The following is a 14302-nucleotide window of genomic DNA, read 5'->3' as shown; positions in this document are numbered from 1 at the left end:
AGTAACTTGGTAACTACAATTCAACTTATTCTACTAACCCGGACCCAAACACCTAACCATAACCTACCAGTCTACTGACAGTCAACTGATACTCTAATGACAGTTAGTTGACATGTAGTTGCAAAGTTACTTATAGTTAGTAGAATGTTCAAAGTGGACTATCGAAATAAAGTGTAACCGAGTTTTTTTATGAATGAGATCAGCTGAGGCTCATATTACAATCAAACGGTACCGACGCGGTTTTCATATTCATAACTCATGACACATATTAACAAATTACTGTCACTATAAGACTTTGATGGGCGTTCCGTTTCCGAAAATATCTGCACAGACAATACCAATCAAAAACTGACTGGGTCATCGGACCAATCACCGCAGATTAGCGTCACGTAAAGGCGGGGTTTTGAAAAGTGAATCACTAAAGGAATCATTTGAGAAACGCTGTCAAAACAGGTAAAAATAAATGCATATTATAAGAAAACTAAAGTCTTTTTTGTCATTGCATGCATGCAAAACTGTTGTTGGGGACTTCTAAAACAATATTTGGAACATTTTAAATGCCATAATAGGTGCTCTTTAAACTTATAAGTTATATTGCATAAATAGTTGTAAAGAGTGCTTTAAGTAGGCTAATGTATAGACCAATTTATTTACACATTTTAATTTATATGACAAGAAAATGAATCTATAGAAGAATGTGTTTAATGTACAAATTATAACTTGCATTTAAAAAAAAAACAATGTACAGAACAATCACTTCTCTTTTATTTAGCCCACAAATTTCAAGTTACACAATTTACAAATAACTTACATTACAAAAATAAATAACTTTGTTTAATTTTTTACTTATACATTACAACAACAAAAAAGAACAATGGACAGAAATTACTTTGTTACATTTACAAATAACTTGCATTACAAAAAAAATAAAAATAATAATAATAATAATAATGTAGGCCTATGGGCCTACGTTTAAGAAAAAATAATATAGAAAAAAATTTCTGTGCATCCCAGCCATGAGTTTAGACAGAACATTCAGCCTTTGTGGTCGGTTTTTGGAGGAGACTTTATATTCTAAAAGACCGTCGTCAGCGAGCGACATTCATTCATTCATAAAAGACTTAATTTTGCAGTATAGCTAGAAGCCAACAGTTTTCGTTTATTTGTATTTTGGCTTATAGTTTTGAGTGACAGATGTCGACAGAAGTCGTTGATTTTGCCTATTTTTCTCTGTGACATTTTTTACGGTGTTGACATTAACTATGATTAACACTAACATTTTACATTTGTTATCCCCAGTCTCTCTCTTTCTGAAGGGGAAATTTAAATGAGAGATTCTGGAAACAAAATCTAAATTTAGCGGGATCAGTCGGGTCAGGAATAAAATTATTCTAGCGGGTGAACACGGCGTGAATTTTAAGCGTGAGTGGGAGGGTGCGGAATAGATCCTATTGCGGGAGCGGGACGAAAAAACAGCCCTGCACAGATATTTAAAGGTCCTGTTCTTCGTGATCCCATTTTTCAAACTTTAGTTAGTGTGTAATGTTGCTGTTAGAGCATAAATAATACCTGTAAAATTATAAAGCTCAAAGTTCAATGCCAAGCGAGATATTTAATTTAACAGAAGTTCCCTTTCAAAGCCTACAGTGGACGGCCGGTTTGGACTAAATCCTGGTACATCCTGCTTTAATTAAGTCAGTAGAACAGTTTGTTGACTAACCTCCGCCCAAAAGAATACGCGAAAAAGGGGGCGTGGTCTTGTTGCTCCCTCGTGGAGAAGAGGAAGTGTTGCGTTCGGTTCGGTTCGGTTGCGTTTGTCGCCATGTCGTTCAGACGCTGTTATTTTCATCCCGGAGTCAAATCACCTTTGTTTGGCCTTCAGGGCATAGTTGCGTTAAGAAATCACGAGTCGCGGGTTGCGGTTTTTTGGGCTTATTTAAAAAATGTGGTTGCTTGTTAGGAAAATATAATAAGCAACTTCGTTTCTTTACATTTATGGTCGCTGTTTTGTCCAATACATTGACTGACACTGTCTTCTCACAGCTAATAGGCATTCAGTGCAACGATACAAGTGCTGTAATAATCCGTCCTCAAATATCCCGCTTCCTTCTCCCCTTCATTGAAGAAAAATTACATTCAACGTGCAGGTATGTGACGTTATAAATGCACGTAATGATAGTTAGTAGACTTAAATAGACGTATACATTTTTACAAACAATACCACCAGCAGTGTACAGAGATGGAGAGGAAACAGGGAGGAGAGGCACCTATAATTTAATTAAACAAATATTTTTGTAATGTATTTAAAATTACAGGCTATTATAAAAAAACAAGTCTACTAATAATAACAGTAGGTATGGTTCGAATTTATTTTATTTTAAATATGTGGCTATATTGCAGCGCTCCCTTAGTGCTTGTGTCCCAATGTACTATCCATCCTAAATAGTGTGACATTAGTAATTTTCAGTAGCCTACTATTTAGGGCAGATAGTGTGCACAATGAGACGCAGGGCTTGTCTTTTTCACGGTTTGCAGTGTGTGTGTTCACATTACTGCCCCTAATATGTGTGCACTAACTCCGACTATGGGTTACCATAATTGGCCTTCATGTCACTTTTTCTCTTTTTCCAACTCCAAACCTCTTCTGTTCACATCTGATCAGAGGATATTGTGTGTCCTTTATTGCAATTTGATGATTTTTGTAAAATCACATCTGTTTTTGCTTTTCACACTCTGAGAGGTTTCAGTTTCATATGTTGCTCATTTATTGATAAAAAAAATAATTAATTAAATAATATAATAATATTGGGCTTGTTTTGGGCTTGTTTTTGAAGCTGCGGTTGCTTATTTGTCTCGCGAGAGTTGGCAACACTGCTTCAGGGGCTGTAGTTTGAGCGCGTTCATCTCCCCGTTATGGTAAGAGGCGTGACCTTCCCGGGCAACATGCCCTAAGCTGCTGTCGAATCACAACACGGGCACCGCTGGCACAATCAGAACTCGTTACGTATTTCTGAAGGAGGGACTTCATAGAACGAGGAAATTCTCAGGCCGTTTTGAGGACAGTGAAAACAGCAGTATACAGATAAGTAAATTGTGTGAAAAATACTGTTTTTTTACACATGAAACATGAACACATGTTATATTGCACACTGTAAACACAATCAAAGCTTCAAAAAAACATGAAAAACGGGACCTTTAAAAGAATTTAAAGAAATTGTAGAAAAAAGAAAAAGAAAGAAAGAGCAGGGAGATAATGGACAGACCGTTGAGAAATAAAATGTATGCAAGTTAAAATTGAGAAATTAAACTTTATCTTGCCTGGTTGCTCAGGGCAGAGAACTGGGAACTGTGTGAATGCCACCACTACAAACCGTTCGAAGTGACCAGCCTTCACATTTGGACACAGCTAGTATAAGCACTGTAATTTCAGGATGAGTAACCCCTGCTGGCCTTACTAACACCTCTTCCAGCAGCAGCCTAGTTCTCTTTCGAAAGGGACGCTGACGCTACGGGGAACGCCTCCAGCGTGACAGGTGCCTGAAATCACAATCACAAAACGTCAATCCTATTGACTGGTGACAGCCTATGATGTCATCAAGGTGCGACCAGGAAGTATATAAGGGCGCCTTGTCAACATGACAGCATCTTTTCGTCTTCAGGGACTGTTTGCCTATTTCACGTGAAGCGTTGAAAGTGTATGCAGCAATGAAGTGTGCTCTGAAGCAACGCCACTTCCGCAGATGTGTGGACCCGTGTACCAGGTATCTTAGCCTGAGGATACACACACACTCTGTGTCTACTGTCTGGGTGAGGAGCATGCACGGGAAGTGCGGGTAGAACCTCCTCGTCTGCGGCTCTTCCAACTGAGCAAAGGATGGATGAAGAGGTTGGTGAGTCAGCTGAGGCTGAAACCTCACATCCATCCTGTCCCATGTACGGGGAGCTGGTGGAGGTCATGGAGCGCGCTGCAGGTAGACTGCAGCTGCCTGGGCAGCGAGCGAAGAGAGAGGTTGTGCGTCCGAATCGCTTGGACGACCGGTTTCTCTCCGCTCATGACCGCCCAGCTCCCGGGAGTCTTCCATTTCTTCCAGATCTCCATCAGCAGATCTCGAAGGGATGGAAGAAGCCTTATTCAGCCTGCATCCATCGGCATCAGCGAGCAAACTTTGCTGATGTCGAGGGACTGGCCGAGGCTGGATATGTGTCGTTGCTGCCTGTGGATGAGACGTTTGCAAACTATCTCACCTTTGGGCGGCCGTCGACACTGAGGGCTCCCACCCTGCCGACGAAACCTCTCAGAACAACATCACGTCTGAACGGCAGGGCGTACATGTCAGCGGGTCACGCTGGGGCATGCTACCAGGCGGACCTGCTGAGGGACCTCGATCAGGGGGAGGGACTAACCCCTGATGCGGTGACAGAGTTGCGCCGGACCATGGATCTCGCTCTCCGGGCTGCCAAACAAACTGTGTTTGCCATCGGTCGTTCGATGGCGGCGATGGTAGCCACGGAGAGGCATCTGTAGTTGAACCTGGCGGACATCGGGGAGAAAGAGAAGTCCTTTCTCCTTGATGCCCCGGTTTCGCCCTCTGAACTTTTCAGCACCTCCGTGGAGGTGGTGGTCGGAAAGTTCAGGGAGGCGAAGGCGTGCTCGGCTGCATTTAGAACATGCATCCCGCTGAGGTCCGGGACCGCGCCCAGGCAGTCGGGTGTCCCTGGCCCGTCACGGTCTGAGGACTGGAGACGGGACCAGCGAACCAGTGTCGCCTCTCGAGCGCCCCCTCCGTGGAGGACTGGTGCGCAGAGAAGGCGGGACACCCGCAACAAAAAGAGGAAGAAAGCCGGTGCTGGTTACCGGAACCAGTGTTGGCAGCGGACTCCGCCTCCTAGGGCGCGCAGATGAGCGCTGCCTTTTTCCCTTCCTCCTGTGCCTTCCCCTGGGCGCTTTACATCAGGCCCGTGGGCCAATGATGAGCAGGAAATGTAAGATTCTGACGGCCCGCCTGGTTTATTTGTTGAAAGCGCCCTCCTCAGGATGGTGGTCGTATATACTAGCTTGATGGCTGGGTTGAAGCGAGTGGTGAGTCCCCCTCGAGAAGGGTGAAACATTATTTACTATGTTTTTCAGGACCCCGTTTTCGCTCTCCTGAGAGGGTTCGGGGGATTATGGAACATCGTTGGACATCGCAAGGCCTGCAGCTCCCCGTGAGTAAGCTAAGAACGATCTTCTTTGCAACATTATATGCATTATATGTTTGTGCATAATGCTATACTTTAGCTAGTAGAGATCTACCGCCTCTCCGTGTTATCTCTCTCACTTATGTGAGTGGTTGTATTTGCCGCTCTTGCTCGCGGGCTTGTGGCGTGCGGGGGCGAGTTTTTTGTTTTCCTAGCTTTAAGTGTAAAGTAGCATTATGACCGGGTTAAGCACTAATGCGTGAGCTGTAGTGAGATCTGCGCCCAGCCCTGTTGGGCTTTGAGATGGGTTTCGGGGCCCCGTTGTTTTATGTAAGGGGTGATAATATTTCTTTCCCGAGCCCTGGGTAGATCTAGTGCAGGTTTAGCACCGCACCACTTGGCCTAGGCTTTGCTAAGGATGGGGGGATGTTTCCTTTAAAGGCAGGTATTGTCGCCCCGGGCCTGTCTTTTAAGTATAAGAACAGTGCTTGGTTTTCTACATCCTTGATTCAACCTCCTCTTATTACAGAGTAGTCCGGCCAAGGCCCGCCCCCTTTTCTGTGTTCTGGGGTTATTTAGTAATGCAGTGTAGGTGTTGCAGCAGGGATAGCGACCTTGCCAGTGGTCGTGGGGCGGGGTTGAGCGTCTTTCGCTGTGTGCGTCTAAGACTTTAGTTTTGCTGTACCCCGCCTTTCGGAGCTGGTGTGGCCGCCACCTTCTGGCGGCCCCGGCCTCGTCCTGGAGGATGGTATGGCCGGTGGGTTACATATTTGTATGATGTTTTTCACCCTCTGCTCTATGTCCTCTGCTCCACCTCCTTTAGGGCTCGGGTTGAGCTGAACATCGCAACCTTCTGCATGACGGTTTGATCGAATGCTCCCCTGACGCCCGAGCATTACCAATGGCTGACGTCCTTGCATGAACAGCAGACCGCTGTATGAGAAAGTAAGGCGGCCGCCCTGAAGCAGGTGACGTAAGTTGTACTCCCCTCGCTTTAGAGGGTTTCTAAGCATTTGTTCGCTGAGTGCACTGCGGTTGGCAATGTGATTAGGTTCATGTCTGTAGGCACTGCCCTGTAAGACTGCGCTATCGCGGAGGCCCTTTAGCCTCTGGGATGGAGCCAGCCTCAGGTGCGGGCGTGTAAAGGCCAGCTGGTTGTGAGTAGCCAGCTTGGGCAGTCTGGGCAGCAGACTCCAGGAGGGAGTCTCAACGTTGCGACTTTCCATCGACGTCAACTTCACCGAAAACCTTGTCAACTAGTAGGCCCTCTTTGGCCTCCTTTGGGATGAGTCCCCAGGTGATAACTGGATGTCCAGTTCTTCTTCAGCAGCAGACAGCTACCATCAGCCTGGGTGCAGCAGCCAGCCTTCTTCTGTCCGCGGCAGGGTTCATAGAACCTGCATACCTCCTATTTGGAGGTAGGCCCTGCCAGGCCTCCCTGAGGGGTAGGCTCCCATTTTTGGGTCACCTTGGCTCAGGTGGTAGGCCCCGCCAGGCCTCCCCGAGAGCTTGCTGTGAGTAGCGGGCCACACTCAGTCTCCCCCGAGGGGGCATTCTTGAGGCGTCAGTCCCTCGACGGCTGGCACGAGCTGCTTGTAGGTGGAAGGCGTTACCAGGCCTCCCTAAGGGTCTGCTGTGGGGTAAGCAGGCTCACTTGACCTCCTCTGAGGAGGTGTTCCCGGGCTCCAGGTGGCCGAGGTCCCTGGAGGCTAGCACATTCTGCCATCAGGTTGTAGGCACCGGGCCTCCTTGAGATCGTTCCCCGGTCCCCAGTTTCGGTGACACGTGGTAGCAGGGGTTGCTAACAGGTAGCAAGCGGCACGGGCTTCCCTGGGGGATTCGCTATTGGATTGTAGGCCTCACCTGGCCTCCTCTAAGGGCATGTTCCTGTTCGCTTTTCCTGTTGAAAAGCTATCGCTAGCGCACCTATTGTCAGGTGGTAGGCCTCACTAGGCCTCCCTGACGGAGCGAGTCCCTGTTCTCCCAGCTACCTCGAGGGCTAGCTCGACTGCTGTCAGGTGGTAGGCCTGCTAGTCCTCCCTGAGGGCGAGCTCCGCGGTTTTGACATATGAACAGTCAGCACAGGTTACCAGGTGGAGGCCCCTTCTGGCCTCCCTGGGGGACGAGTTCCCTAGGAGGGAACACATAACTGGCTTTGCGCTGACAGCTGATGGTCACCTGCTATCAGGCTCCGGTGTTCATACCCTAGCATGACGAGACGACGCTGCTACTATGCGGTCCCTACAGGAAGGGACTTTCATAGATCGCCTACAGCATGGTTACCTACCAGGCAGGCCTGGGAGCTCCTCTCAAGTGAGAGTCTTCTCTGAGCTTATAGCCGCTTGGCACTGATCTGTCGGTTGTAGGCCCCTCGAGGTCTCCCAGCTAGGATCAGCCCGTAGGCCTGTTCGGTCTCCTGAGCACGTTTTAAAATAAATGCTCGGTAGATTCTAGGATCGAGTGGCTAACTCCCCTCGCTAGCAAGGGTTAGAAAGCACTTCGCTGAGCGCTGCTCTCCAGGATAACCCGTCTCTGAGGTCCGGCTGGTGGAGAACACTGCCATTTTGCATTACCCTTGCAGGATGTCTCTCCGGAGGCGAGTACCAGAGGCTCTGTACTTAAACAGACAGGGATTGGCCGAACTGACGTGTCCCACATAGGGGTCGCTAGGTCAGGCCTCCCTGGTGGCATTCGGTGAATTCTTCCCGAATAGTGACTGGTGCGGGTTCCCTCGGGTCCCCTTGCCAGGTTCCCTTAAAGGAACCCCTTCTGTTGAATGGGCTGGTTCCAGGCATTTGAGCGGCCAGGGTAGGACTTCATGTCATATGTGAAGGTTCCTTCTCAGGTTTATAGCTTGGGCTTTGACCGTAGGGAGCGCTGTCACTAACAGCCTAATGTGACCAGAGGGGGAATGGTTCAGGCTTTTCAATTGAATTTGCTTGTCCTGACAGTTGTCACTGCCAGTGGGCATGCACTCCCTTTGGCATGGCGGCGTGGGTATATCGTTCCCCGTAGCGTCAGCTGACGCAGCGCGAGTTCCCTTTCGAAAGGGAACGTCTCTGGTTACGTATGTAGCCTATGTTCCCTGAGAACAGGAAACGAGACGTGTCGCTTTGCCATGCCTCAGGGCTTGCCTGCCAAACAGTCCCTTCAGACGATTAGATGCTGTCATGTTGACAAGGCGCCCTTATATACTTCCTGGTCGCACCTTGATGACATCATAGGCTGTCACCGGTCAATAGGATTGACGTTTTGTGATTGTGATTTCAGGCACCTGTCACGCTGGAGGCGTTCCCCGTAGCGTCAGCTGATGCAGCTTCTCAGGAAACATAGGTTACATACGTAACCAGAGACGTTTTCCCAGGTATCCGAGGTTTCCCATCCAGGTATTGACTAGGCTCAACCCTGCTTCAGTGGGTAACCAGTCTTGGGCTACAGGGTGATATTTTTGCACCAGCTCTGCGATTTACCGTCATCATGACGACAGATAAGGTATAATTAAAATTACACTGATAGTTTGATTACAAAGATAAAAAACCCTAGATAAAAAATGGGAACAACCCCAGATAAAAAAAAAAATTGGAACAACCATATAGCCATGGGCGTAAATCTCATCTAACAGTTGGGGAGGACAATACACATAACATTTCTCAAGGGCAATTTTTGAAGGGACACAAATAATACAACCAAAATTGTACTTGTAAGGATATGTGTGGCGGTTTGGTGCACTGAAAAATGATCTCTCGTCCGTTTTTCTTTTCTCTGTAATTTTATCTGGCCAAAAACACAAAGCAATAGTTGTTTAAATATGAGTTATCATAAGTTCACCACGTGGTAATTTATTATTCAATTATCTTGCTTCTTGCACATAGTATTGAGCAAAATCCAACGCAGTGGTAGAGCTACAATATTAGCCTAATATCAGTTCACATATAGGCTTATAGCCATGTTAGTTGTAATGGGTGACTTACAACAAGCTACCAAAACAACAATCGCTAAAATTTATGGAAACTTATGGGAAAATACATCAGTTATCTGAATTTTTTGTCTTTGTTAATGTATTAATAACTCAGCTTTGTCTATATATTAAAGGAAAAAGAATCACTTCATCCTATGTTTAAAGTGAATAAAACAGCCTTAACAGCTACTTACAGGAGTTCCACAACTACTGAAACACTTTGTACTCTTCCACCGGGTCGGTGAGATGCGCGGTGGACCAAACCACTGTGAGGCAAGAGAGGGGGGACTCAAAATGTTTCTAAACTTAAAGGTCCCGTTTTTCCTGTTTTTTTGAAGCTTTGATTGTGTTTACAGTGTGAAATATAACCTGTGTTCATGTTTCGCGTGTAAAAAAACAGTATTTTTCACACAATTTACTTATCTGTATACCGCTTTTTTCACTGTCCTAAAAACGGCTTGCGGATTTCCCTGTTCTATGAAGTCCTTCCTTCAGAAATACGTAATGAGTTCTGATTGTGCCAGCGGTTCCCGTGTTGTGATTCGTCAGCAGCTTAGCGCAAGTTGCCCGGAAAGGTCACGCCTCTAACCATAACGGGGAGATGCATGTGCTCAAAGTACAGCGTCCCTGAATGCCAAACAAAGGTGATTTGACTCCGGGATGAAAATAACAGCGTCTCGACGACATGGCGACAAACTCACTACAAACGCAACCGAACGGAACACTTCCTCTTCTCCACGTGGGAGAGCAACAAGACCACGCCCCCTTTTTTGCATATTCTTGTGGGCGGAAGTTAGTCAACAAACTGTTCTACTGACGTCATTAAAGCAGGATGTACAGGGATGTATTCCAAACCGGCCGTTCGCTGTAGGCTTTGAAAGGGAACTTCTGTTAAATAAAATATCTCGCTTGGCATTGAACTTTGAGCTTTATAATTTTACAGGTATTATTTATGCTCTAACAGCAACATTACACACTAACCTCTGTTGTTTGCTGTTCGCGAGGTCCCGCAAGCCTCCACGGGGTTTTCCCCCTTCAAGCTTCTTTATGGGCGCCAGCCTCGGGGGGTGCTGGATGTCCTTAGGGAGGCTTGGGAGGACGGACCTTCCGCGAGTAAGAATGAAATTCAGTATGTCCTGGACCTGAGAACAAAACTCCACACTTTGGGGCGGCTATCAATGGAGAATTTGTTACAGGCTCAGGACAGACAACGACAGCTGTACAACAGAGGGGCTAGGCTTCGTCAATTTGCACCGGGAGATAAGGTGCTTGTATTACTTCCAGTTCTAAATTACTCGCAAAGTGGCATGGACCCTTTGTGGTCACACGGCGAGTCGGGGATCTCAACTATGAGGTAGTGCGCTCAGATAGGGACGGAGCACGTCAAATATACCACCTCAACCTTTTAAAGAAATGGTCGGAGGCGGAGTCAGTGTTGCTTGTGACGGTGGTGAGCGGAGAAGATGATCTCGGGCCAGAGGCGGTTCAAAAGCCTCAATCACTCGCTCTGGCCCCGGGGGGGGGGGATCATCTCTCGCCGTCGCAGCTCACTGACGTTAAAACATTACAAGCAGAGTTTGCTGACGTGTTCTCGCCCCTCCCTGGTCGCACTGACCTCATTCAACACCATGTTGAGACAGAGTGTCGAAATTTGATGCGTACCCAATGCCAAGGGTGGACGAATTGCTTGATCGGCTAGGGACCGCTCGCTTTTATTCGACGCTGGACTTGACCAAGGGATATTGGCAGATCCCCTTGTCACCAATGTCCAAAGAAAAGACTGCTTTCACCACGCCGTTTAGATTTCACCAATTTGTCACCCTTCCTTTCGGCTTGTTCGGGGCTCCCGCGACCTTCCAGCGTCTGATGGACAGGATTCTCCGGCCGCATGCTGCATATGCTGCTGCGTACTTGGATGATATTATCATCTACAGTGCGGACTGGCAGTGGCATATGCAGCACCTGCACGCTGTCCTGAAGTCGCTGAGAAGGGCGGGGCTCACGGCCAACCCAAAGAAGTGTGCAGTTGGGCGGGTGGAAGTAAGATATCTGGGCTTCCACTTGGGTCATGGAGTGGTGCGTCTCCAAATTGACAAGACCGCAGCCATTGCAACCTGCCCACGGCCCAAGACCAAAAAGGAGGTTAGACAGTTCCTGGGGCTAGCGGGATATTATAGAAGGTTTGTACCTAATTATTCGGACCTCGCTAGCCCGCTGACTGATCTAACTAAAAAGGAGGTACCAGATACAGTTCAGAGGACGGAGCGGTGCCAGCAGGCTTTTACCCAGATAAAGGCTGCTCTGTGTGGTGGGCCGCTCTTACAGGCTCCTAATTTCTCTCTCCCTTTTTCCATACAGACAGACGCCTTGGACAGGGGGCTGGGCGCAGTCCAGTCCCAGGAGGTGGAGGGTGAGGAACGGCCGGTGCTGTACATCAGTCGCAAGCTCTCTAAGAGAGAGAGGATGTACAGCACCATAGAAAAGGAGTGCTTGGCTATCAGGTGGGCCGTTCTCACCCTCCGCTACTACCTCCTGCGGCGGGAGTTCACCCTATGTTTGGACCACGCCCCCTTGCAGTGGCTCCACCGCATGAAGGATACCAACGCCCGGATCACCCGTTGGTATCTAGCGTTACAGCCTTTTAAATTCAAGGTGGTCCACAGGCCGGGTGCTCAGATGGCTGTGGCTGACTTCCTCTCCAGGAGGGGGGGGGGAGGCTGGGGGTGGACTACCCTCAGATGGACTTTCTTGGACTGTTGAGAACTTTCTGGAATTTGGTATACATATATAGGACAGAGGAACAGAGAGAGAGAGGGAGCTTTATGAGCAAACAACTCAACTTGATACTTTTTGATATTTGTTTCAGTAGCAATATATAATCTCGCACAACATAAGTGATACTACCTTAAGTCAGGGACACACCAAGCATGTCGGCCATGGGGCAACGTCAGGCCGTTTTTGAAAGTTGGCAGACTTAATTTTTTCGGTGTGTTCGTGAATGCACAGTTGGCTCTAGTTGGATACCATTGTTTCTTTTTTTTGGCCGATTCACCATGTAGAATGAAAAGTGATGAAAGCGAGTCCCATGAAAGCAAGTAAGTCAAAATTGAACAGACAGAAGGCTGTTATAATTTTACATCATCTTACCTGAGCAACACGGTGCGCATATTTTCATAATAACAGCGGAGTGGAATAAAGAATGTGATCAGCGTTATTGATTTTCAAAATGGTAAGCAAGTTTATGGTTTGTATATCTTAGTTTCTCTTTCCTTATTGAATGACGAATATATTCGAATATATCTGCTTAAATAGATCCTTATCTACTTTGCACGCAGGTGCAGAACTCGTGTGCTTGTTGACAGTTGCCTGTAGTCCTTTTGGTGTGTTCAGGTGCTGTTTTTTTCCAGACGCAGGCGATGCGAGGCAACAACACAGTCGGCTTTCATCAGTGCTGGTGTTGGATTGGTGTGTCCCTACCTTTACAGAAGAACAAGGCAATCTGGGATTTCAGCAATCACATAGAAGAAAAGGAAGTGTGCCTTTAGAAGAATCTTTACTAGAAGAAAAGTGCAGAGTGCCACTCCAAATGAAAATTATTGGAGTGTATTAGAAATCAAAGCAAAAAAGGAGCGAATAGTGGACATTTCCATAGAAGTCACAAAATTATGGAAGCATAAACAGAATGGGAAAATTAAATTAATTCTTATTCAATTTATTATTATATGGTTATTCCAATGTTTTACCTTTTTTAACTTAGAGGAATTAGGGCACTCATTGTTTTTAAGCAAAAGTTCATCATTTTATGATGCAGAAAATATTTTGATTGAAAAATAGTCAAAAATGTATAACTCTAAATGTTCACACAGAGAACATGAGCTGTAAATCTTATGTTTACTGGTTTCAATTGGACTGTTGTAGCTCACGTGGGTTGCCAGCTTGAGGACACGCAACAAGAGCAAGTGCAATTGACAATGAAAGCCACACTGTACATTTATGAGTTGATTTAGCCACGTTTTAATAATAATACAAATCATTTCTTGTTCATAGAGATTTTCAGATGGATTTGTAGATTTTTTTTGGTCGGGTATGTTGGGGTAACAGCTTAGGACCCAGGACCAGTAGTGAAAAATGAAGACCAAGAGTCAGGAGTTTTAAGGAGAAATTAATTAAAGAGAGATTTACTGAAGAATAGTTTGCAGTTTCATCAGCAGAAGCCAGCTTCAAGTCTCACAAGGAGTTCGTAGGCCGCACTCCCTCTAACAGCCTACCCGCCTCCACCTATCGCACATACAATTTCTGAACAGTTATACTGTTTTCAAGGTCTAACCACGTCATTACTGCATGTTAAATGATTCTGATTGGCAGAGAAAATGCACAGTCATGGTAAATTTCCACACAAGGATAGATAGCCGAGCATATCACTAAACTAGGTAGACTAGTTGTCGCCCCATCACTAGAATTAGATCATTGTTGACGTCGGAGGTTGCAGAAAGGCAGAAAGAAAAGAAAAGTCTTCAGGTCTGGTGTCGTGTGCAGAAAATGTCCATCTTCAATATTGGGCCTGCACAGATCATGCAACGCTCACACACAAAAGCTCCCTAGAATCACAGCTCTCCCAAGGTTGGAGAGTCTTATCTAATTATCAACAAAACACTAAATCCATACTGGTCCCGTAGGACGTTTACACAGGTAAGGTCAACTAAAACAGATATATCGTTAACACATGCTGAGGGGTCCTTTCACTACTGTGATCTATTTTCTCACCCCCAGTGTGTTTTACTATCAAGGACAGCTGCCTGTCAGGCCTGGATACAGACATCAGAGTAGTACAACTTTAGAAAAAAATAAAGGAAGAAACAAAATCATAACTGGAGAGAATAATTAAAAATCATTTTAATATTATAGAAAGATAAATATTAATTAAGGCTTTGATTATAAATTTAATTAGGATATATACAATTATATTGAAGCAGTAGTGGATTTCAGAATCCAACCTTTCAGGTAGAATCTGCGATCTCTGACCTGGACAATATCAAAGGAAGCAAATAAAAACTGCAAATTATCTTTACTGTTTTATTGATAGCCATAGTAACTGCCCTAAAAAACATGATAAGGAGAAGGGAAACTAAGAATGTATCTTTGAATAAGTTCTGATTGAACCTGTCT

This window comes from Gobio gobio (assembly GCF_949357685.1).
Source record: "Gobio gobio genome assembly, chromosome: 8".
Lineage (NCBI taxonomy): Eukaryota > Metazoa > Chordata > Actinopteri > Cypriniformes > Gobionidae > Gobio > Gobio gobio.
This window is presented reverse-complemented; position numbering follows the sequence as displayed.